Source organism: Ranitomeya variabilis, chromosome 3 (assembly GCF_051348905.1).
Source record: "Ranitomeya variabilis isolate aRanVar5 chromosome 3, aRanVar5.hap1, whole genome shotgun sequence".
Classification (NCBI taxonomy): domain Eukaryota; kingdom Metazoa; phylum Chordata; class Amphibia; order Anura; family Dendrobatidae; genus Ranitomeya; species Ranitomeya variabilis.
The window spans coordinates 501,265,353-501,289,872 of record NC_135234.1 but is presented as its reverse complement, the minus strand read 5'-3'; the positions used below and the strand labels follow the sequence as shown (position 1 = coordinate 501,289,872).

The 24,520-nt window shown below is 45.8% G+C and overlaps 1 protein-coding gene and 1 long non-coding RNA gene across 3 annotated transcripts in view; one reads left to right on the top strand and one right to left on the bottom strand.

The window, feature by feature from the left end:
• LOC143816454 (uncharacterized) overlaps positions 1-12,325 on the bottom strand; it is a 102,039-nt gene extending 89,714 nt beyond the window's left edge. The window contains exon 1 of the long non-coding RNA XR_013223947.1: positions 12,194-12,325. This is a non-coding gene — a long non-coding RNA (uncharacterized LOC143816454). The remainder of the gene's footprint in view (positions 1-12,193) is intronic.
• The window catches only part of AKAP1 (A-kinase anchoring protein 1), a 105,351-nt gene continuing 92,773 nt past the window's right edge, over positions 11,943-24,520 (top strand). Inside the window, exon 1 of one of the 2 annotated variants that reach the window (XM_077296835.1) lies at positions 11,943-12,137. The gene's annotated coding sequence lies outside the window, so the exon portion shown is untranslated. Of the gene's footprint in view, positions 12,283-24,520 lie in introns of both variants that reach the window. The other variant, XM_077296836.1, reaches the window with a different exon arrangement.

The window sequence follows — 24,520 nt, the reverse complement described above, 5'->3', positions numbered from 1 at the left end:
TGTTTTGTAACCCCACATTTTGCATTTTCACATAAATTGCACCATTCAATTTGTTGTGCAATTTTTCCTGAGTACGCCAACACCCCATATGTGTGGGAAAACTACTGTTAGGGCACACAGCCGAGCTCGGAAGGGAAGGAGCGCCAATTGGCTTTTTTAATGTAAAATTTGCTGAAATAATTAGCTGATGCCATGTTGCATTTGGAGAGCCCCTGGTGGGCCTAAATAGCGGACACCCCCCACAAGTGACTTCATTTTGGAAATTAGACCCCTCAGGGAACTTATCTAGATGAGGTACAGAGCACCTTGAAACCCAAGATGCTTCACAGAAGTTTTACTGTGAAGACCTGAAAATTAAAAAAATAATATATCACATTTTTCCCACAAAAATGTTTTTTAGCCACAAATTTTGTATTTTATCAAAGGTAACAGGAGAAAATAGACCCCAAAATGTGTTATGCAATTTCTCCTAAATACACCGATACCCTTTATGTGATCGAAAACTCCTTTTGAGGCACAGTGCAAAGCTCAGAAGGGAAGGAGCATCATATTACATTCCAGATTTTGCTGCACTGGTTTGAGGGAGCGATGTGTGGCCGCTAAGGTGCCAGAACAGCATAATCTCCAATAAGTGACCCTATTTTACAAACCACACCTCTCAATGAATTCATCTAGGGGTACAGTTATCACATTAACACAACAGGTGTCTAACTGAATTTTAGACCATTGGGCACTGAAGTAAAAATAATTTACATTTTTACCACCAAGATTGTGTGTTAGCCCCATATTTTACATTTTCATACGGATAATTGTTAAAAATTGCATCAAAAATTGTCCCACAAATTCTGCTGAATGTAGAAATACCCTATATGTGGCTGTACAGTACTGGTTAGCCACCACACAGCGAGACTCGGGAGGAACGGAGTGCTATTTGCCTCCTGGAGCTCAGATTTTCCTAGAATAGTTTGCAGACTCCATATACAGAGCCCCTAAGTGCTAAAGAAAAGCAGAATTCTCCCTTAAGTGACCTCATTTTGGAAATTATACCCTTTTAGGAATTTATCTACAGATGTAGTGATGATTTTGACTCCATGGGTGTTTCCCAGAAACACGTATATTACTTACCGGTAATGTGTGTTTTTGGTACCCATGATGACACCACCAGAGAGGGGATTCGCCCTTCAAGGACAGGAAACCTTCAAGATAAAAAGGGAGACTCCTCTCTCCGCATCAGTTGGCTTGCAGAGCACAAGAGGAACTTCCAGGTTATAGTACATACCTGTATACATATTATATATACTGTATATGGCGGAAACATATTATGGATGGCTTTGTAGATCAATGTTAGTTGTTTAACCCCTTCCTGACATCGGACGTACTATCCCGTCGAGGTGGGGTGGGCCCCCATGACCACGGACGGGATAGTACGTCCAGCGCGATCGGCGGCGCTCACGGGGGGAGCGCGGCCGGGTGTCAGCTGCCTATCGCAGCTGACATCCGGCACTATGTGCCAGGAGCGGTCACGGACCGCTCCCGGCACATTAACCCCCGGCACACCGCGATCAAACATGATCGCGATGTGCCGGCGGTGCAGGGAAGCATCGCGCAGGGGGGGGGCTCCCTGCGGGCTTCCCTGAGCCCCCCGCAGCAACGCGATGTGATCGCGTTGCTGCGAGGGTCTTACCTCCCTCCCTGCCTGCTCCAGACCCGGATCCAAGATGGCCGCGGATCCGGGTCCTGCAGGGAGGGAGGTGGCTTCACAGAAGCCTGCTCAGAGCAGGCACTGTGAAGCAGCCTGCACTTCTCTCAGATCGGTGATCTGTCAGAGTGCTATGCAAACTGGCAGATCACCGATCTGTATTGTCCCCCCCTGGGGCAAAGTAAAAAAGTAAAAAAAAAAATTTCCAAATGTGTAAAAAAAAATTAAAAAAAATATTAAAAAAAAATAATGAAAAAAAAAAATATATATTATTCCCATAAATACATTTCTTTATCTAAATAATAAAAAAAAACAATAAAAGTACACATATTTAGTATCGCCGCGTCTGTAACGACCCGACCTATAAAACTGGCCCACTAGTTAACCCCTTCAGTAAACACCGTAAGAAAAAAAAAAAAAAAACGAGGCAAAAAACAACGCTTTATTATCATACCGCCGAACAAAAAGTGGAATAACACGCGATCAAAAAGACAGATATAAATAACCATGGTACCGCTGAAAGCATCATCTTGTCCCGCAAATAACGAGCCGCCATACAGCATGATCAGCAAAAAAATAAAAAAGTTATAGTCCTGAGAATAAAGCGATGCAAAAATAATTATTTTTTCCATAAAATAGTTTTTATCGTATAAAAGCGCCAAAACATAAAAAAATAATATAAATGAGGTATCGCTGTAATCGTACTGACCCGACGAATAAAACTGCTTTATCAATTTTACCAAACGCGGAACGGTATAAACGCCTCCACCAAAAGAAATTCATGAATAGCTGGTTTTTGGTCATTCTGCCTCACAAAAATCGGAATAAAAAGCGATCAAAAAATGTGACGTGCCCAAAAATGTTACCAATAAAAACGTCAACTCGTCCCGCAAAAAACAAGACCTCACATGACTCTGTGGACCAAAATATGGAAAATTTATAGCTCTCAAAATGTGGTAACGCAAAAAATATTTTTTGCAATAAAAAGCGTCTTTCAGTGTGTGACGGCTGCCAATCATAAAAATCTGCTAAAAAACTCGCTATAAAAGTAAATCAAACCCCCCATCATCACCCCCTTAGTTAGGGAAAAATAAAAAAAATGTATTTATTTCCATTTTCCCATTAGGGCTAGGGTTAGGGTTAGGGTTGGGGCTAGGGTTAGGGCTAGGGTTAGGGCTAGGTCTAGGGTTAGGGCTAGGGTTAGGGTTGGGGCTAGGGTTAGGGCTAAGGTTAGGGCTAGGTCTAGGGTTAGGGTTAGGGTTGGGGCTAGGGTTAGGGCTAGGGTTAGGGCAAGGGTTGGGGCTAGGGTTAAGGCTACAGTTAGGGTTGGGGCTAAAGTTAGGGTTAGGGTTGGGGCTAAAGTTAAGGTTAGGGTTTAGATTACATTTACGATTGGGAATAGGGTTGGGATTAGGGTTAGGGGTGTGTCAGGGTTAGAGGTGTGGTTAGGGTTTCTGTTGGGATTAGGGTTAGGGGTGTGGTTGGATTAGGGTTTCAGTTATAATTGGGGGTTTTCCACTGTTTCGGCACATCAGGGGCTCTCCAAACGCGACATGGCGTCCGATCTCAATTCCAGCCAATTCTGCGTTGAAAAAGTAAAACAGTGCTCCTTCCCTTCCGAGCTCTCCCGTGTTCCCAAACAGGGGTTTACCCCAACATATGGGGTATCAGCATACTCAGGACAAATAGGACAACAACCTTTGGGGTCCAATTTCTCCTGTTACCCCTGGGAAAATACAAAACTGGGGGCTAAAAAATAATTTTTGTGGGGAAAAAAAAATTTTTTTTATTTTCACGGCTCTGCGTTATAAACTGTAGTGAAACACTTGGGGGTTCAAAGTTCTTACAACACATCTAGATAAGTTCCTTGGGGGGTCTAGTTTCCAAAATGGGGTCACTTGTGCGGGGCTTCTACTGTTTAGGTACATTAGGGGCTCTGCAAACGCAATGTGACGCCTGCAGACCATTCCATCTAAGTCTGCATTCCAAATGGCGCTCCTTCCCTTCCGAGCCCTTCCATGCGTCCAAACGGTGGTTCCCCCCCACATATGGGGTATCAGCGCACTCAGGACAAATTGGACAACAACTTTTGGGGTCCAATTTCTCCTGTTACCCTCGGGAAAATACAAAACTGGGGGCTAAAAAATAATTTTGGTGGGAAAAAATTTTTGTTTTATTTTTACGGCTCTGCATTATAAACTTCTGTGAAGCCCTTGGTGGGTCAAAGCGCTCACCACACATCTAGATAAGTTCCTTAGGGGGTCTACTTTCCAACATGGTGTCACTTGTGGGGGGTTTCTACTGTTTAGGTACATTAGGGGCTCTGCAAACGCAATGTGACGCCTGCAGACCATTCCATCTAAGTCTGCATTCCAAATGGCGCTCCTTCCCTTCCGAGCCCTTCCATGCGTCCAAACGGTGGTTCCCCCCCACATATGGGGTATCAGCGCACTCAGGACAAATTGGACAACAACTTTTGGGGTCCAATTTCTCCTGTTACCCTCGGGAAAATACAAAACTGGGGGCTAAAAAATAATTTTGGTGGGAAAAAATTTGTTTTATTTTTACGGCTCTGCATTATAAACTTCTGTGAAGCCCTTGGTGGGTCAAAGCGCTCACCACACATCTAGATAAGTTCCTTAGGGGGTCTACTTTCCAAAATGGTGTCACTTGTGGGGGGTTTCTACTGTTTAGGTACATTAGGGGCTCTGCAAACGCAATGTGACACCTGCAGACCATTCCATCTAAGTCTGCATTCCAAATGACGCTCCTTCCTTTCCGAGCCCTCCCATGCGCCCAAACAGTGGTTCTCCCCACATATGGTGTATCATCGCACTCAGGACAACTTGGACAACAAATTTTGGGGTCCAATTTCTCCTGCTACCCTCGAGAAAATACAAAACTGGGGGCTAAAAAAATAATTTTTGTGGGAAAAAATTTTTGTTTTATTTTTACGGCTCTGCATTATAAACTTCTGTGAAGCCCTTGGTGGGTCAAAGCGCTCAAAACACATCTAGATAAGTTCCTTAGGGGGTCTACTTTCCAAAATGGTGTCACTTGTGGGGGGTTTCAATGTTTAGGCACATCAGTGGCTCTCCAAACGCAACATGGCGTCCCATCTCAATTCCTGTCAATTTTGCATTGAAAAGTCAAACGGCGCTCCTTCCCTTCCGAGGTCTCCCATGCGCCCAAACAGTGGTTTACCCCCACATATGGGGTATCAGCGTACTCAGGACAAATTGTACAACAACTTTTGGGGTCCAATTTCTTCTCTTACCCTTGGGAAAATAAAAAATTGGGGGTGAAAAGATAATTTTTGTGAAAAAATATGATTTTTTATTTTTACGGTTCTGCATTATAAACTTCTGTGAAGCACTTGGTGGGTCAAAGTGCTCACCACACCTCTAGATAAGTTCCTTAGGGGGTCTACTTTCCAAAATGGTGTCACTTGTGGGGGGTTTCAATGTTTAGGCACATCAGGGGCTCCCCAAACGCAACATGGCGTCCCATCTCAATTCCAGTCAATTTTGCATTGAAAAGTCAAATGGCGCTCCTTCGCTTCCGAGCTCTGTCATGCGCCCAAACAGTGGTTTACCCCCACATATGGGGTATCGGCATACTCAGGACAAATTGTACAACAACCTTTGGGGTCCATTTTCTCCTGTTACCCTTGGTAAAATAAAACAAGTTGGAGCTGAAGTAAATTTTTTGTGAAAAAAAGTTAAATGTTCATTTTTATTTAAACATTCCAAAAATTCCTGTGAAGCACCAGAAGGGTTAATAAACTTCTTGAATATGGTTTTGAGCACCTTGAGGGGTGCAGTTTTTAGAATGGTGTCACACTTGGGTATTTTCTATCATATAGACCCCTCAAAATGACTTCAAATGAGATGTGGTCCCTAAAAAAAATGGTGTTGTAAAAATGAGAAATTGCTGGTCAACTTTTAACCCTTATAACTCCCTAACAAAAAAAATTTTTGGTTCCAAAATTGTGCTGATGTAAAGTAGACATGTGGGAAATGTTACTTATTAAGTATTTTTTGTGACATATCTCTGTGATTTAATTGCATAAAAATTCAAAGTTGGAAAATTGCGAAATTTTCGAAATTTTCGCCAAATTTCCGTTTTTTTCACAAATAAACGCAGGTACTATCACAGAATTTTTACCACTATCATGAAGTACAATATGTCATGAGAAAACAATGTCAGAATCACTGGGATCCGTTGAAGCGTTCCAGAGTTATAACCTCATAAAGGGACAGTGGTCAGAATTGTAAAAATTGGCCCGGTCATTAACGTGCAAACCACCCTTGGGGGTGAAGGGGTTAAATTGGATTCATTGTGGATTTGGAAGACAATGAAGAGATCTGCAAAATGGAGAGGTGGAGAAGTAGCGAGGTGAATAAGGATAAACTGGAGAGGTAGAAGAGTGTTAATTGGGAGGCCATCAGGGGTGGACATATCATTGGCGTAACATCTGCAGCTGCTCAAGAGGTAAGGGGGATAATGGGACTAATTTACACCTACAAAGCATGTGGAATTCTGCATCATAAGGCCATGTGCACACGTTCAGTATTTTTCGCGTTTTTTTTCGCTATAAAAACGTGGAAAAAACGCTTACATATGCCTCCTATTATTTACAGTGTATTCCGCATTTCTTGTGCAAATGTTGCATTTTTTTCAGCGAAAAAATCGCATCGCGGAAAAAAAAGCAACATGTTCATTAAAAATGCGGAATTGCGGGGATTCCGCACACCTAGGAGTGCATTGATCTGTATACTTTCCGCACGGGGCTGTGCACACCATGCGGGAAGTAAGCAGATTATGTGCGGTTGGTACCCAGGGTGGAGGAGAGGAGACTCTCCTCCACGGACTGGGCACCATATAATTGGTCAAAAAAAAAGAATTAAAATAAAAAATAGTGATATACTCACCTTCGATGTCTTCCCGCCTCTCAGGTGCATGCTGCCGCTTCGGTTCCTATAGGTGGTGTGCGGTGAAGGACCTGCGATGACGTCGCGGTCCTGTGATTGGTCGCGAGACCGGTCATGTGACTGTGACGTCATGGAAGGTCCTGCGCGCACACACCAGCTATAGGAATGGACGCCGCTGAGGAGATCAGCTGTCTGCGGGTGAGTATAAGCATTTTTTTTATTTTTTTTATTATTTTTAAACATTCTATCTTTTACTATAGATGCTGCATAAGCAGCATCTATAGTAAAAAGTTGGTCACACTTGTCAAACAGTATGTTTGACAAGTGTGACCTTGTCAGTCAGTTTTCCAAGCAATGCTACAGATCGCTTGGAAAACTTTAGCATTCTGCAAGCTAATTACGCTTGCAGAATGCTAAAAAAAACGCAAAAAAAACGGAAAAAAAACGAAAAAAAAAAATGCGGATTTCTTGTAGAAAATTTCCGGTTTTCTTCAGGAAATTTCTGCAAGAAATCCGGACGTGTGCACATACCCTAATGAGGCATATAACTGCAAAGTGCCCAATCAAGGGTCCTTTTCTGTCTGTCTCCACCAGAGAAGGCGATTGCAGTAGTCGAGGTGGGAGATAATGAGGGCATGCACTAACACTTTAGCAGATTAAGGCTATGTGCACAAGTCAGGATTTCTTGCAGAAATTTCCTGAGCAAAACCGGACATTTTCTGCAAGAAATTCGCATGCGTTTTTTTCCTGCGTTTTTTTGCTGATTTTTTGCGTTTTTTTTCTGGAGATTTCCCAATGCGATAATATAGTGGGAAATCCGAAAAAAATCCGCAAAATTAATGAACATGCTGCGTTTTTTTAACGCGATGCATTTTTTTCGCGGAAAAAAACGCATCATGTGCACAAAAATTGCGGAATGCATTCTAAATGATGGGATGCATATGTATGCGTTTTTTATCACGTTTTATAGCGAAAAAAAACGCGAAAAATCCGCAACGTGTGCACACAGCCTAAGGGATGAGAAAATGCATCTTATCCTTTATTAGAAAAGTAAACAGTCATAGATCGAAGGAAAAATAAAAAATAAAGTTTTGCCTCTTTGAATCCAGAAAAGAAAAACGAACACACAATGCATTTTGTTGGCCAGGACAGACCTGTGGTCCCAAGAGGGTTAATGAGTGCTGGTGAGCCCTGGAGACAGACATGCAGCTCACACCAAGGCTGCCTGTGCTGAGACAAATACTGTGGTGTCACATTTCTGCCTGTATCCTAACATGGCGGTGTGTGGCACACTACAGACACAAGGAAGGACACAGTTGCAGCCTCACCAAGACTAAATGTGTGACAGGTAGTGATCAGCCAGGGATGTCCCTATCCCGATACCTCCAGTCATACCATATACTAACACAATATAGTATGCTCCATGCCGGGAATGTCCCTATCGCGATACCTCCAGTCATACCATATACTAACACAATATAGTACGCTCCATGCCGGGAATGTCCCTATCGCGATACCTCCAGCCACACTGTATAGTAACACGATATATTATTATTCTAGCACCATTTATTCCATAGCGCTTTACATGTGAAGAGGGGTATACATAATAAAAAACAAGTACAATAATCTTAATCAATACAAGTCAAGACTGGTACATGAGGAGAGAGGACCCTGCCCGCGAGGGCTCACTATCTACAACGGATGGGTAAGAATACAGTAGGCGAGGGTAGAGCTGGTCGTGCATCCCCGGCATGTAGCAAACCAGAATATAGTACACTCCATGCTGGGGATGTCCCTATCACAATACCTCCAGTCATACCTATACCAGGGGGTGGGGAACCTCAGGCCCCAGGGCATTTACGGCCCTCGATGACCTTTTATCAGGCCCCCAAGCAGATTCCCAGGGACCGCATTCTTGGGCAGGGAGGTGTATTTTGATTACAACCAGCTCATTCATTTCTTCTTGCTTTGTTATCACACACATGTAGTGTTCACTACTGAACGGAATGCAATGAAAGATTACATCCTGATACCAGTGCCAGAGTCAGGATGCACTTTGTGGGCGGAGTTTGTACGGCCCCGGAAAGATGGTATAAATATCCAAATGGCCCTTACCAGAAAAAAGATTCTCCACTCCTGCCCTATACTAACAGAATATAGTACACTCCATGCTGGGGATGTCCCTATCGCGATACCTCCAGTCATACCCTATACCAGAGGTCCCCAACCCATAGCTCGCGAGCCACATGTGGCTCGCCTGCCCCTGACATGTGGCTCGCCGACGATCACAGAAAAAAAGTCCCTAGGGAGCCGCCCCGCTGCCTGTAATACCCACCCAGGGCGGGCGTCAGCACCCGGGCAAGTGCCGGGGCCCTGAGCAGGCAGAGGGCTTACTCGCCGTCGGGGACACTGGCGTGCTATGGTGCCGGCCCCCGTGAGTGGATCCCCCGCCTGCTCCGGCACTTGCAATACTTACCTCTCCCGGTTCCAGCGCTGCAGCGTCTTCCATCCTCTGACTGTGACGTTCAGGTCAGAGGGGGCGATGACGTCACCAGTGTGCACCCTCTGCCTGAGCAGTCACAGTGCAGAGCAGGAAGACGCCGATGGTGAGGAGTCCAGAGCAGCGACAAGCAACGAGAGGTGAGAATTTCATTTTTTTTTTTAATATTTGGAGCAATATATGGGGACCATCAGTCGGGGCCCAAATATGGAGCATTATATGGGGCCAGTAATATAGGGAGCATCCTATTGGGCCAGTAATATAGGGAGCATCTTATGGGGCCAGTGATATAGGGAGCATCTTATGGGGCCAGTAATATAGGGAGCATCTTATGGGGCCAGTGATATAGGGAGCATCTTATGGGGCCAGTGATATAGGGAGCATCTTATGGGGCCAGTGATATAGGGAGCATCCTATGGGGCCAGTGATATAGGGAGCATCCTATTGGGCCAGTAATATAGGGAGCATCTTATGGGGCCAGTGATATAGGGAGCATCTTATGGGGCCAGTAATATAGGGAGCATCTTATGGGGCCAGTGATATAGGGAGCTTCTTATGGGGCCAGTGATATAGGGAGCATCTTATGGGGCCAGTGATATAGGGAGCATCTTATGGGGCCAGTGATATAGGGAGCATCTTATTGGGCCAGTGATATAGGGAGCATCTTATGGGGCCAGTGATATAAGGAGCATCTTATGGGGCCAGTAATATAGGGAGCATCTTATGGGGCCAGTGATATAGGGAGCATCCTATGGGGCCAGTGATGTAGGGAGCATCCTATGGGGCCAGTGATGTAGGGAGCTTCTTATGGGGCCAGTAATATAGGGAGCATCCTATGGGGCCAGTGATATAGGGAGCATCTTATGGGGCCAGTGATATAGGGAGCTTCTTATGGGGCCAGTGATATAGGGAGCATCTTATGGGGCCAGTGATATAGGGAGCATCTTATTGGGCCAGTGATATAGGGAGCATCTTATTGGGCCAGTGATATAGGGAGCATCTTATGGGGCCAGTGATATAGGGACCATCTTATGGGGCCAGTGATATAAGGAGCATCTTATGGGGCCAGTAATATAAGGAGCATCTTATGGGGCCAGTGATATAGGGAGCATCCTATGGGGCCAGTGATGTAGGGAGCATCCTATGGGGCCAGTGATGTAGGGAGCATCCTATTGGGCCAGTAATATAGGGAGCATCTTATGGGGCCAGTGATATAAGGAGCATCTTATGGGGCCAGTGATATAGGGAGCATCTTATGGGGCCAGTGATATAGGGAGCATCCTATGGGGCCAGTAAATATAGGGAGCATCTTATGGGGCCAGTAATACAGGGAGCATCCTATGGGGCCAGTAATATAGGGAGCATCCTATGGGGCCAGTAATATAGGGAGCATCTTATGGGGCCAGTGATATAGGGAGCATCCTATGGGGCCAGTGATATAGGGAGCATATTATGGGGCCAGTGATATAGGGAGCATCCTATGGGGCCAGTAATATAGGGAGCACCTTATGGGGCCAGTGATATAGGGAGCATCCTATGGGGCCAGTAATATAGGGAGCATCTTATGGGGCCAGTGATATAGGGAGCATCTTATGGGGCCAGTGATATAGGGAGCATCCTATGGGGCCAGTAATATAGGGAGCATCTTATGGGGCCAGTAATATAGGGAGCATCTTATGGGGCCAGTAATATAGGGAGCATCTTATGGGGCCAGTGATATAGGGAGCATCTTATGGGGCCAGTAATATAGGGAGCATCTTATGGGGCCAGTAATATAGGGAGCATCTTATGGGGCCAGTGATATAGGGAGCATCCTATGGGGCCAGTAATACAGGGAGCATCTTATGGGGCCAGTAATATAGGGAGCATCTTATGGGGCCAGTAATATAGGGAGCATCTTATGGGGCCAGTGATATAGGGAGCATCTTATGGGGCCAGTGATATAGGGAGCATCCTATGGGGCCAGTAATACAGGGAGCATCTTATGGGGCCAGTAATACAGGGAGCATCCTATGGGGCCAGTAATATAGGGAGCATCTTATGGGGCCAGTAATATAGGGAGCATCCTATGGGGCCAGTGATATAGGGAGCATCCTATGGGGCCAGTAATATAGGGAGCATCTTATGGGGCCAGTAATATAGGGAGCATCTTATAGGGCCAATTCCATATGGAGCAGTATATGGGGCCAATAATATATGAAGCATCTTATGGGACTGTTAAAGGGTATTGACTTTTAAGATTGCTACTTCCAATAGGTGGCACTAGAGTTCAGTTTGCAGAACAATGTAAAATACATAAGAATAGAGTGAAAGCGAAAATCTGCATGTTATTATTTGTGCCTTCTCTAGGTTTTTCTATGACTATCTGCATTGTGGCTCTCGACCAACTTTCATAGCGGAATGTGGCTCTCAAGGTAAGAAAGGTTGGGGACCCCTGCTCTCTACTAACAGAATATAGAACACTCCATGCTGGGGATGTCCCTATCGCAATACCTCCCTTTATACCATATAGTTCACGTCATAAAGGGGATGTCCCTATCGCGATACCTCCAGCCATACCCTATACTAGCAGAATATAGAACACTCTATGCCGGGGATGTCCTCATCGCGATACCTCCCTTCATACCCTATACTAACAGAATATAGTACACGTCATAAAGGTGATGTCCCTATCGCGATACCTCCAGTCACACTCTATGGTCACACTGTATAGTGACACATTATAGAATGCTCCATCCCAGATAGGAAAAGGAAGCGACGTAACGAGAATCCTCCATGACGTAACACGTTCAAGTTCGAGTGCGGGCCGCTCTCCGTCTCTCACTAATGTGCGAGCGCTGTACGGTGTGTTCTGTGTTGTGCTTTTACTTCCGTTCTTTGTGACGCAGCCTGGCCCCTGGAAGGTGATTGGTCGAGGCGTGGAAAGAAGCACACATGCTCCTCCTCCGGGTTTCACGCCCCTCAGACGGTGTTCGGAGCAGTAAGCCGCCAGCGCTCTGCTTAGGTGAGTTGGAGGCCGCTGTGTGCAGGTGTTGGTGCAGGGAGAGGGCGCTCCCCTACCTGTCCGGTGCAGTGCGGCCTGCTAATTTTGTGCAGTTTCCTCCTCCATGGCTGTGAAGGGTAATCTCGGAGGTTTCCCGGTGTAGCCGGTGAGTTGCCCGGCCTGTGCTGCCTCTGCTGGGTGGGTAGAGGGCGATAGTTGCCTCGGTGACGTCCTGTGCGGCCCGGCTGACCCCTCTCCTCAGAGTGTCCTTCTGGGCGCCCACGTGTGTGCAGTACACAGGAGAGGCAGAGCGTGCGGGGAAGGGGTGGTGTCTGGCTGAGGAGCGGGGCGCTGTGATTTCCCGGCTGTGGGCGCACTACACGTGCAGGGCTGGCAGTGCCTGGCCGTGGGTGGCATCCCGCAGACAGCGGGCACGGAGTCTGGGCCTGGTGGCTATAAATAGACCGGTGCTATTCCTATACATAGCCTCGTATAGTCCTCCGTGTATATGGAGGCCGCGGGGTGACCTCAGGCACGTGGCTGCGGGCAGAACGTGAGCCCCTCTTGGTGACCTGCCACACTAAACAGCTGTGGGGGATCGGATGGCCTGGCCTTATGGAGGGGCACACAATGGCTCAGCTGCTCTCACCAGCTCCACTGCCTGCAGGGTTAGTGTGGTCTGCAGTGTGACCAGAGGTACCTCATCAAGGTCACCCACACTGGCACTAATGGCGGGCTCAAAGGTCACCGGCCTGCTGTGTGTCACCTGCACACTATGTAGTACAGTATGTGACATTGGAGTGCAGCGTGCCAGCCTCCGTGGTTATCTACAGGTGCCATTAGCATGGCAGTGCATTGGAGTGCAGCGTGCCATCCTCCGTGGCCATCTACAGGTGCCACTAGCATGGGAGTGCAGCGTGCCATCCTCCGTGGCCATCTACAGGTGCCACTAGCATGGCAGTGCATTGGAGTGCAGCGTGCCATCCGTGGCCATCTACAGGTGCCACTAGCATGGCAGTGCATTGGAGTGCAGCGTGCCATCCTCCGTGGCCATCTACAGGTGCCACTAGCATGGCAGTGCATTGGAGTGCAGCGTGCCATCCTCCGTGGCCATCTACAGGTGCCACTAGCATGGCAGTGCATTGGAGTGCAGCGTGCCATCCTCCGTGGCCATCTACAGGTGCCACTAGCATGGCAGTGCATTGGAGTGCAGCGTGCCATCCTCCGTGGCCATCTACAGGTGCCACTAGCATGGCAGTGCATTGGAGTGCAGCGTGCCATCCTCCGTGGCCATCTATAGGTGCCACTGACATTGGAGTGCAGTGTGCCATCTACAGGTTCCACTATAACTTATAATTACAGCTGGTTTATTAGAGAGAAAATGGGTGATTTTTGATAAGAGGGGCCCTTTACAATCTGTGCCCACTGACAGCACCATGGTTTAGACTGAGGAGCCCCCTAATTGTCAGTGAGAACGGCCTATAGTTTGCACAATTCTTATTCTAGCTGCCATAGCATGGTTTATTAACAGAATTAACTTTTTATTTCTAATTTAAACATGGGTTACTTTTAATTTTTTTGGCGGGGCCCAGGCATCACCTTGGCCTGTCTGGCAGGGCCTAGTAGAAACAGTTTGAAAGACCCTGCTACTGTACAGATAGAAAAATGTTTAGAATTGAGAGTCCTCAGTGGTTGATACCTTCTTTTCAGTTAGCCATTAAAAGGTATCAACCACTGAGGTATCTCAATTCTAAACATTTTCCTGCTACTGTAGTCACACGTGGTTATGTTTCTAAAAGATATAAATAATAGTCTGTGCTGAGGGATTTATCAGCATGTACTTTATCTTTTTATATTAGATTGTTATAGTCCAGCTGTGAAGGGTTAAAGGGAATTTTAGAATCTGTGATGGCACAAATGGATCTGATCACTATTTAGGACTTGTTTGCGCTATTTTTTACTCTCCATATGAACAACGGATACTTTTGGGCTCAGTAATAGTCGAATACCCAATTTGAATGACCTGTGTGAGGGGGAAAAATGGCAAAAATTGCAGCATTATCCATTAGACTGTCTCATGGCCAAGGATTAGAGTTATGGAGTATAAATCGTATACCGTAATTTGTTTTTCAGTGACTATGGCATAAGCTGGCTGCTTAGTGTGCATAAACCTTTATTGCTGTAGGTGAAGTGCTCATGCATGTAGTAATTTTAGGCTGTGTTCACTTATGCGTTACACAGTTTTGTCTTGGCTAACAAGGGCGAGGAGAGGCCCGCTGGAGAACACAAAGGACTAGTCGGCCTAGGTAGTCCCCAGCTGGCTTGTCAAAGCATGTTTACTATGAAACACTATATAAAACATGACTGGCTACAATTGCGGCCTGGACAGGTTCCCTTAGACCACGTGCACACTGAGTATTTGGTCAGTATTTTACATCAGTATTTGTAAGCCACAATCAAGAGAAAAAGTATATTAGAAACGCGTCACCATGTCTGCATTTTTTTTTGTCCTCTCCCAGTTTTGGGTAACACATACGCTAAATACGCAGTGTGCATGTGATTTTTAGGCTACGTATCCATGATCAGGAAGTCGCACCGTTTTGGATGCAGCATATTTTCGCTGTGTTCTAATCAAGCGGTAAATCCACATGTGTTCAATGAACAATGCGGATTTACCGCATCCAATACATATCTATTGTGGAAATATCTGTTGCGGGGACTAGCGTCTCCACAACAGAAATTAACATGCTGTGGCTCATAAACCCGCGTCATGGGTGAGTTTACGAAGTGTTAAATAGAAGCACAGTGGGCATGGGATTTCTATAAATCGCATCCAGTGTACTGTACAACACAGCAATTTGTGCGCAGCACTGCATCCAAAACGCCGCTATTTCTGATCATGGGCACGTACTTTTAAAGTTTCACTGTAGCCTATGTTAAAGGGTTATTTTGCGCTACTCACTTCCATATTGAGAGGAGATTGTCACCTGCTGATAGCTCACACATCCCAATTGGTGTTCCAGGAAATGCACTTGGATACTAGTCCCTATGAAACAACTCTTGACCTCACGAGGCTGAAGTTGGTTTCTTATTCGTTCAGTTTCTTTTTCGGCAATTTTTTCTTTTCTGTTTTTTTATAGGTTTAACAAGAAAAACAAAGCATCACAATAACATCAAACAATGCAGTGAGGTGCCCTGATGTGAATACACTTAAAAACAGCTTCAAAAACAATAAAACTGGCACAAAAATGGGCACCAAAGAGTGTTAAAGAAAGGGTTAAATGCTTTTGGGCCACTGATCTCACACTGCAGCCATATAGAACAGGGCTCCTCACATCAAAACCAGTTATCTCCAGCCTGGCCCAAATTGGTTCTGAGCATCTGTCCATTTGAATAAGTAACTGATGTTTTTAAGGGGTTAAATGACTTTGGGCCACTGATCTGACACTGAAAATTCACAGATAGTGATGCCCTGCATCAAACCCAGGTCCCTTCAGCCTGGCCCAAATGGGTTCTGGGCACCAGAATTGGCATCAAAGTGGGCAAACAGCCCATTTTCACAGATTTGAATAAGTAACTGATGTTTTTAAGGGGTTAAATGCCTTTGGGCCACTGATACCACAGTGCATACACATAGAACAGATAGCCCCACATCAAAACCAGGTCTCTTCAGCCTGGCCAAAATGGGTTTTGGGCATCAGAACTGGCATCAAAGTGGGCAAACAGCCCATTTTCACTGATTTGAATAAGTAACTGATGTTTTATGGGGTTAAATGACTTTGGGCCACTGATCTGTGTATTTTAAGTGTCAGATCAGTGGCCCAAAGTCATTTAACCCCTTAAAAACATCAGTTACTTATTCAAATGGCCAAAATTGACTGTCTGCCCACTTTGATGCCAGTTCTGATGCCCAGAACCCATTTGGGCCAGGCTCGAGAGAACTGGTTTTGATGTGGGGCGCCCTGTTCTATATGGCTGCAGTGTGAGATCAGTGGCCCAAAGGCATTTAACCCTTTCTTCAACACACTTTGATGCCCATTTTTGTGCCAGTTTTATTGTTTTTTGAAGCTGTTTTTAAGTGTATTCACATCAGGGCACCTCGCTGCATTGTATGTTATTATTGTGAAGCTTAGTTTTTCTTGTTAAACATATAAAAAACAGAAAAGAAAAAATTGCCGAATAAGAAACCAACTTCAGCTCCGAATAAGAAACTGAACGAATAAGAAACCAACTTCAGCCTCGTCTTGACCTCACCATTTGTACTGGAGCATATAATGAGCACGTGCAAACGTCATTGCGAATGGAGGTGGAGCAGGTTCAAATGTGACAACACTATTGTGATTGGATCCTACATCTGCAGATAAGGAGCCTGCTGAAAACTCATGAAACTGCAGGAAATCCCATTGGCCACTTAGAAAATTGCAAAATTGCTAATTTTGTTTAAAAAAAAGATAGTAATGTGAAAAAAATCTAAATGAAAAAGCAAAATGTTTTTAAAAATTCATGCAAATTGTATCTTTAGAGAGGAAGAGAGCTAGAACTCTAGTGCCACCTATTGGAAGGTAGCAATCCTACAAGTCAGTGTTGACCCTTTAACAAGCCTTGTCACATGACTTAGGATAATAGCCAAACCAGAATCTCAATTAGCAGACACTGTGTTTCGGGGTACTGCCCCTCGTCAGTGCAAAGTTTGAGATCTTGTTTTGCTGTGTGAGAGGCGTCAGACCGTTATCCAAGAAGTATCGTTTCTCCTTGCGGAGATCGACATGCTAAGCATGTCGAGATGAGGAGACTTAAAGCTGCAATGCTCCTCTGGGTAATATGCTAATTATGCAAATTGTCTTTTCAGAGAGGAAGAGAGCTAGAACTCTAGTGCCACCTATTGGAAGGTAGCAATCCTACAAGTCAATGCTGACCCTCCACAAGGAGAAGCGATACTTCTTGGTTAACAGTCTGACGCCTCTCACACAGCCAAACCAGATCTCCGCTTTGCACTGACGAGGGGCAGTTCCCCGAAACAGTGTCTGCATAGATTCTGGTTTGGCTATTATCCTAAGTCATGTGACAAGGCTCGTTAAAGGGTTGACATTGACTTGTAGGATTGCTACCTTCCAATAGGTGGCACTAGAGTTCTAGCTCTCTTCCTCTCAGAAAAGACAATTTGCATAATTAGCATATTTCTTTAAGTCTCCTCATCTCGGCATGCTTAGCATGTCGATCTCCGCAAGGAGAGATGATACCTCTTTAAAAATTCAAAAATCTGAATTAAACAATTGTTTGTTTTTTTGATGGTTTCCCTTTTAAGCTTAACCTCTTTGAGAAATTTGTACAGTTTATATTGAACCAATGCTCCGTACTGTGTGATTTAAGTGTTTCTGTATCTTGGTTTGAGTGAGTGAATTTGGTCACAGGACTTGAGCCCACGCAGGTCAACATTAGTTAAAGGGAACATGGCACCTAATTCATGCTCCTCAAACTGCGGTCAGCATGAATCCAAGCCGAGCTTAACCCCTTCAAGACCTTGCTCTTTTTCGGTTTTGCGTTTTCGTTTTTCGCTCCCCTCCTTCCCAGAGCCATAACTTTTTTTAATTTTCTGTCAATATGGCCATGTGAGGGCTTATTTTTTGCGGGACAAGTTGTACTTTTGAACGACATCATTGGTTTTAGCATGTTGTGTACTAGAAACCGGGAAACAAAATTCCAAGTGCGAAGAAATTGCAAAAAAGTGCAATCCCACACTTGTTTTTTGTTTGGCTTTTTTGCGAGGTTCACTAAATGCTAAAACTGACCTGCCATTTTAATTCTCCACGTCATTACGAGTTCATAGACACCAAACAGGCCTAGGTTATGTTTTATCTAAGTGGTAAAAAAAAATAAAAAAATTGCACAATTTTCTGATACCCGTAGCGTCTCCATTTTACGTGATCTGGGGTCTGGTGAGGGCTTATTTTTTGCGTGCCGAACTGATGTCTTTAATGATACCATTTTGGTGCAGATACGTTCTTTTGATTGCCCGTTATTACGTTTTAATGATATATCATGGCGACCAAAAAAACATAATTCTGGCGTTTCAAATTTATTTTCTCGCTACGCCGTTTAGCGATCAGGTTAATCCATTTTTCTTATTGATAGATCGGGTGATTCTGAATGCGGCGATACCAAATATGTGTAGGTTTGATTATTTTTTTTTATTATTATTGTTTTATCCCATAGAATGTAAGTCTGCAAGGACAGGGTCCTCTCTCCCCTCTGTACCAGTCTGTCACTGTAAACGTGTTTACTGTAAATGATATCTGTAACTCTGTAACCCCTTTCTCATGTACAGCACCATGGAATTAATGGTGCTATATAAATAAATAATAATAATTTGAATGGGGCGAAAGGTGGGTGATTTAAACTTTTATATATTTTTTTTTCATATTTTTTTAAAACATATATATTTTTTTTTTTTAACTTTTGCCATGCTTCATTAGCCTCCATGGCAGGCTAGAAGTTGGCACAACTCGATTGGCTCTGCTACATTGGAGCGATCGTCATATCGCCCCTGTGTAGTAGATTTACTGCATTGCTATGAGGGCCGACCACAGGGTGGCGCTCATAGCAATCCGGCATCAACAACCATAGAGGTCTCAAGGAGACCTCAGGTTGTCATGCCGACGCATCGCTGACCCCCGATCATGTGACGAGGGTCGGCGATGCGCTCATTTCCGGCCCGATGGCTGGAAGCAGTAGTTAAATGCCGCTGTTGGCATTTGACAGTGGCATTTAACTAGTTAATAGCGGCGGGTGGATCGCGATTTCACCTGCTGCTATTGCAGGCACATGTCAGCTGTTCAAAACAGCTAACATGTCCCGGCTTTGTTGCAGGCTCACCGCCGAGCTCACATCAAAGCAGGGGATCAGACCACCGCTTACTGACTCCTTAGGTAAGGCTACGTTCACATTCGCGTCTTTGGGCGCAGCGTCGTCGACGCAATCAAAAACGCATGTCAAACGCATATACACAACGCAGCGTTTTTTGACGCATGCGGTCAACGTCTTTGCAAGTGAAATACAATGCAATCACCCTTTTTTTTATATCTATGGGGTGGTCTTGTCACTGTCTAGACACTACATCACTTGTTTTTTTACTCAAAAGGCGCATACGTCGAACAACGCGGGTCAACGCAGGCACCTGCGCCCTATGCGTTTTACATAGACAGTAATGTGGTTTTTTGGCGCATTTACGATGCAAGTGCGTTGCATGCGTTGTTTACCGGAAATTTGACGCAGGAAAAATGCAACATGAAGCGTCGGCCGCGCCCTGTCTAGTGCGCCCAAATGACGCATTCGTCGTACAACGCTTGACAACGCATACCGGCGCATGTCCACGCGCGGCGCATGTCCACGCGCCCCCCCATGTTAAAGATAGGGGCGCATGACGCATGCGTCGTATCCGTCGACGACGCTGCGCCCAAAGACGCAAATGTGAACGTAGCCTTAGGAGTGTTTTATTGTCCTGGGATTGGAGTCTGGTTCTGTTGTGATGACCCCACATGGTCTGAATTTGCCCCTCAGACCATGTGGGGTCATCACAACAGAACCAGACTCCAATCAGAGGACAATAAAACACTCCTTATCTAAGAACTAGTCCAATATTTCTGGACATAACTGTTTATCACTCATGGTAATTCTGCTTCATGTCACCTGTCTTATCCATGTTTTTTTTTTTTTTTTCTTCTGTGATGTGTTGTGCATAAATTTGATTCTCCAGAATTTTTTAGTCTATGCCGGGTGAAGAGACCTGTGTAGTCTCAAAAGCTTGCAATTTGTTACCATCTTTTCAGTTAGCCATTAAAAGGTATCAACTACTGAGGACTCTCAATTCTAAATATTTGTGAAACTCCTGAACATTTGAAAGAAAAGTAATACTACCGTTAAAAAGTTTAGGGTACTTTCACACTAGCGTTTTTTTTCCTCCGTCGCAATGCGTCGTTTTGGAGTAAAAACGCATCCTGCAAAAGTGCTTGCAGGATGCGTTTTTTCGCCATAGACTTACATTAGCGACGCATTGCCACACGTCGCAACCATCTTGCGACGGTTGCGACGTGTCACGTCGGTCCGTCGCCAGCAAAAAAACGTTGCTTGTAACGTTTTTTGCAGCGTCGAGACCGTCTTTTCCGACCGCGCATGCGTGGCCGGAACTCCGCCCCCGCCTCCCCGCACCTCACAATAGGGCAGCGGATGTGTTGTAATAATGCATCCGCTGCCCCCGTTGTGCCAAATAATCACACTGTCTGTCGGCACGTCGAGCCGACGCCAGTGTGAAAGTAGCCTTAGAAATTTCCTTATTTTTGAAAGAAAAGCAGTTTTTTTCCAATGAAGTTACCATGAAATGATTCAGAAATACACTCTATACATTGTTAATGTGGTAATTGACTATTCTAGCTGCAAACGTCTGGTTTGTAATGCAATATCTTAATATCTATATCTGTATAGAGGCCCATTTCCAACAACCATCACTCCAGTGTTCTTATGGTACTTTGTGTTTGCTAACTGTGTAAGGGTACTGTCACACTCTGCAACTTTCCAACGATCACGACCAGCGATACGACCTGGCCATGATCGTTGGAAAGTCGTTGTGTAGTCGCTGGAGCCGCGCTTAGTAATCCGATGTTTACCCTGGTTACCATTGTAAATGTAAAAAAAAAAAACACATGCTCACATTCTGGTGCCTGTCACGTCCCCGGGCGTCCGCTTCCCTGCACTCCTCCTGCATCCTGTGTAAGCGCGGCCGTAAAGCAGAGCGGTGACGTCACCGCTGTGCTCTGATGTACGGCCGGCCGGCGCTGACACAGGATGCAGGAGGAGTGCAGGGAAGCGGACGCCCGGGGACGTGACAGGCACCGGAATGTAAGTATGTAGTGTTTTTTTTTTTTTTGTTTTTTTTACATTTACAATGGTAACCAGGGTAAACATCGGGTTACTAAGCGCGGCCCTGCGCTTAGTAACCCGATATTTACCCTGGTTACCAGTGAAGACATCGCTGCATCGGAGTCACACACGCCGATGCAGCGATGTCAGCGGGTGATCCAGCGACGAAATAAAGTTTCAAACGATCTGCTACGACGTACGATTCTCAGCGGGGTCCCTGATCGCAGTAGCGTGTCAGACACAGCGAGATCGTAACGATATCGCTGGAACGTCACGGATCGTGCCGTCGTAGCGACCAAAGTGCCACTGTGAGACAGTACCCTAAGAAGGCTAATGGATGGTTAGGATACCCTTGAAAACCCTTTGCAAGTATGTTGGCACAGCTGAAAAGTTTGGCTGATTAGAGAAGCTATAAACCTGACCTTCCTTTGAGCTAGTTGAGAATCTGGAACATTACATTTGTTGGTTCCATTAAACTCAAAATGGCCAGAAAAAAAGAACTTTCATGTGAAACTCGACAGTCTATTCTTGTTCTTAGAAATGAAGTCTATATTCCATGTGAGAAATTGCCAAGAAACTGAAGATTTCCTACAACGCTGTGTACTACTCCCTTCAGAAGAGAGCACAAACGGGCTCTAGCCAGAGTAGAAAGAGGAGTGGGAGGCCCCGCTGCACAACTGAGCAACAAGACAAGTACATTAGTCTGTAGTTTGAGAAATCGACTCCTCACGGGTCCTCAACTGACAGCTTCATTAAATAGTACACGCAAAACGTCGGTGTCAACGTCTACAGTGAAGAGGTGATTCCGGGATGCTGGCCTTCAGGGCAGAGTGGCAAAAAAAAGCCCTATCTGAGACTGGCTAATAAAAGGAAAAGATTAATATAGACAAAAGAACACAGACATTGGACAGAGGAAGATTGGAAAAAAGTGTTATGGACAGATGAATCCAAGTTTGAGGTGTTTGGATCACACTGAAAACCATTTGTGAGACGCAGAGCAACTGAAAAGATGCTGGAAGAGTGCCTGACGCCATCTGTTAAAGGGGTTGTCCACTACTTTCAATTAACCCCCCAATGTATCCCCCCGGGGCCCCTGATGAATTGTGCAAATACCTTTTGTTGCTGTTTTTGCCTGTGAGCGGCGCTGTAGCGGCGGCTGAGTCCGGGTCACGTGACCCCCAGGCTGCAGCCGCCGCTTATTTCCGCCGACGTCACGTCAATTTCCAGGCTCTGGAAATTGACGTGACGTCAGCAGCAGGTGTGTCCCAGCCGCACAGTCAGAGCAGTCACTCATCAAGAGTGACTGGGCTGTGGGCGGGGCTGGTGGCTGCCTGCGGGGCTGTGCTGGGGGCGGGCGGGGCTAGGCAGGGATGATGAAGGTGCGGGCGCTGGGGTCTGTATGTACGTGCTGGCGCCGGTGCTCTGCGTGCCAGCGCCGGAATGTGGGTACAGCGCCGGGGCTCTGCGCCGGCATGTGGGGGTGGGGGCCGGTGCTCTGCGTGCCAGCGCCGGTATGTGCTGGGTCTGCTGTGGGGGGTGGGGTGGTCTTTGGTGTGTGTGTGTGTGTGTGTGTGTGTGTCTGTGTGCAGGCATTGTCCGATGGGACTACAAGTCCCATCGGGCTCTGCCTGCTACAGTGACAGTCAGTGACACATTAGCCAATGATGGGACAGTAGTAGTCCCATCATCCGGCTAATGTGTTGAATGTAAAAACAAAACAAACAAAAAAAACCCACACATATACAGTACATACACATATACAGAACATGCGCCGACATGCTGCATGCACCATGCGACGACATGCGCCATGCGACGACATGCACCACGTGACGGCATGCGCCATGCGACGGCATACGACGACATGCGCCACGCGACGACATGCGCCACGCGACGACATGCGCCACGCGACGACATGCGCCACGCGACGACATGCGCCACGCGACGACATGCGCCACGCGACGACATGCGCCACGCGACGACATGCGCCACGCGACGACATGCGCCACGCGACGACATGCGCCACGCGCGCATACATACATACAGACATAGTCATACAGTCATACAGTACATACAGACATACAGTACATACAGACATACAGACATACAGTACATACAGACATACAGTACATACAGACATACAGTACATACAGACATACAGTACATACAGACATACAGGACATACAGACATACAGGACATACAGTACATACAGACATACAGTACATACAGACATACAGACATACAGTACATACAGACATACAGTACATACAGACATACAGTACATACAGACATACAGTACATACAGACATACAGTACATACAGACATAGATTACATACTCACCATCACTTGTCACTTTGATCCCCGAAGCCAGTGTCATAAAAAATATTAAAATAATAAACAACCAATATACTCCCTGATCCGCAGAAATCCAATTAAAACGAGTGTCCCACGACGATCTCCCGTGGAGAACAGGAGCATCTGCTGATGCAACCACTCTCCAGGGGCTCCAGGAAGACAATGAGGGGAGGCAGGTATCCTTCCACAATGTAGTCCCCACAATGTATTCCTACGCCCCTGTGAGAAAATAGTCCCTAGTCTCACTTTATGGCATGCTGTATGAGAAAGTTCCCACGCAGCTTTTTGCCATAAAGTGAGACCAGTGAACTATAGTAACCTCAGTGATGCACTGCAGGAGCCATTGTCCTTAAATACGTGGCACGTGGCACTTACATACGTGGCACTTACATACGTGGCACTTACATACGTGGCACTTACATACGTGGCACTTACATACGTGGCACTTACATACGTGGCACTTACATACGTGGCACTTACATACGTGGCACTTACATACGTGGCACTCACATACGTGGCACTCACATACGTGGCACTCACATACGTGGCACTCACATACGTGGCACTCACATACGTGGCACTTACATACGTGGCACTTACATATCGTGGCACTATGTCATAAAATGTTCATTACACGGTTAGGGGTGAGGTTATAGGGGTAGGGTTAGGGTTTGGATCCCTTTATCACCCTGATGGTGGTGGGTGGTTTTTCAGTGTTTTTTCTGTTTTTTTTCTATAAAAACACATGCGTTTTTAACGCAAACAAACGCGCGCGTTCAAAAACGCATGCGTTGCCGAAAACGCGTCAAAACGCATGTGAAAAAACGCATGCGTTTTTAATGTTAAGTATAGGAAAAAAACGCATGCGTTTTTTTAGCGCTAAAACGCAGCGTCCAAAAAACGCAAGTGTGAAACCAGCCTCAGTGCCGGAATTGGCGTATCTAAGGCTAGGTTCACATTTGCGTTGTGCGCCGCAGCGTCGGAGACGCAACACACAACGCAAACAAAAACGCAACAAAACGCACGCTAAAACGACGCATGCGTCCTTTTTGGCCGAAAGTTGGACGCAAAAAAAATGCAACTTGCTGCGTCCTCTGCGCCCAACGCTTGCGGCCAAAAAAACCCATGCGTCGCAAA